General features: G+C 39.1%; 1 pseudogene; it reads right to left on the bottom strand.

The window, feature by feature from the left end:
• Positions 1-395: 395 nt before the first annotated feature.
• On the bottom strand, positions 396-493 carry LOC123393180 (annotated as a pseudogene).
• Positions 494-1,292: the final 799 nt, after the last annotated feature.

The following is a 1,292-nucleotide window of genomic DNA, read 5'->3' as shown; positions in this document are numbered from 1 at the left end:
TAGATATGATGGGAAGGGGAAGTGCCAAGGTTCTCACGAGTGCAGAGCCCTCCATTTGTCCAAGGGACCACGGTTAGGGATGTACTTGACCCCAAAGCCATCTGGGATAAGCTGCTTTTCAGCCACCATGTCTCAAATTCATCTGCATTGAACTTAGTAAAGCCCCTCTTCTTGGAGAAGTGGATGTTCTGGCGGCCTGGGAACTTGAACTTGGCCCTGTGTAGGGCCTCAGTCACATGATGCTTGTTCTGCAGCTTGGTACAGATGGACATGATGACTTGGCCAATGTGGACCCTGGCTACTGTGCCCTGGGGCTTTCCAAAGGCACCCTGCATACCTGTTTGCAGCCTAAATTGGAGATAGCCATGAGGTCAGACCCCAACATCCACCGAAAGGGCTGTCTCTAAGGTCCCTTAAGGCAACCCATACAATCAACAAGCTGCATACACTACCAAGGAGGCTACTGTAGTATAGTCAGCTTTATTGGCTGCAGAGGGATTTACTTCTTTAACTGAGTATTGTATTGTTAGGATTAACCCATTTCTTTTGAATGTCATATAATCTTTAATTCTATAAGTATAGCAACCACGGAAGTAACACAACTATTTAGTAGACTATTTACTGGACTTTTTTCCCTTCAACATATTACCTTTTTAAATTAAATTAATTTGCATACAATGACATTTACCATTTTTAGTGTAAATTTCTGCAAGTTTTGAAAAGCACTCACAGTTATCTGGCCACCACAACAATGAAGATATATAACAGTTAAAATACTCCAAAACTTTCCCCATGACATGTTGTGGTCAATCTCCAACTACCAGCCTCTGGCAACACTGGTATTTTATGTTCCTATAGTTTTTCATTCTCCACAATGTCCTATCAATGGAGTCATAGTGTATAAAGACTTTGGAGTCCACATGATACATTTGTGTTTCACCCATAATTTTATAAATTTAAGTTTTTTTCTTCTTCTGTAGACATTCTACAGTGTGTTTATTGAGTCACCAGATGAATGACATTTGGGTTGTTACCAGTTCAAAATGATTATAAATAAATCTACTATGAACATCCACTTGTTAGGTTTTATGTGAACATGTTTGCATTTCATTTAGTACATATCTAAAGTGAGATTCCTGGAACATAAGGTAAGTATATGTTTAAGTTTTTAAGAAACTGCATAACTGTTTTTCAAATGACTGTACAATTTTGCTTTGCCACCAACAATATAACAATTCCAGTTGTTCTGCAACCTAGCCGACCTAGTCACAATGAAGGAGATGTTTTCCTTA

The sequence above is a fragment of the Mustela putorius genome, unplaced genomic scaffold (genome assembly GCF_011764305.1).
Source record: "Mustela putorius furo isolate JIRA1106 unplaced genomic scaffold, ASM1176430v1.1 tig00000031_pilon_pilon_pilon, whole genome shotgun sequence".
NCBI classification, from domain to species: Eukaryota; Metazoa; Chordata; class Mammalia; order Carnivora; family Mustelidae; genus Mustela; species Mustela putorius.
The sequence above is the reverse complement of the archived record's forward strand: the minus strand, read 5'-3'. Positions and strand labels throughout refer to the sequence as shown.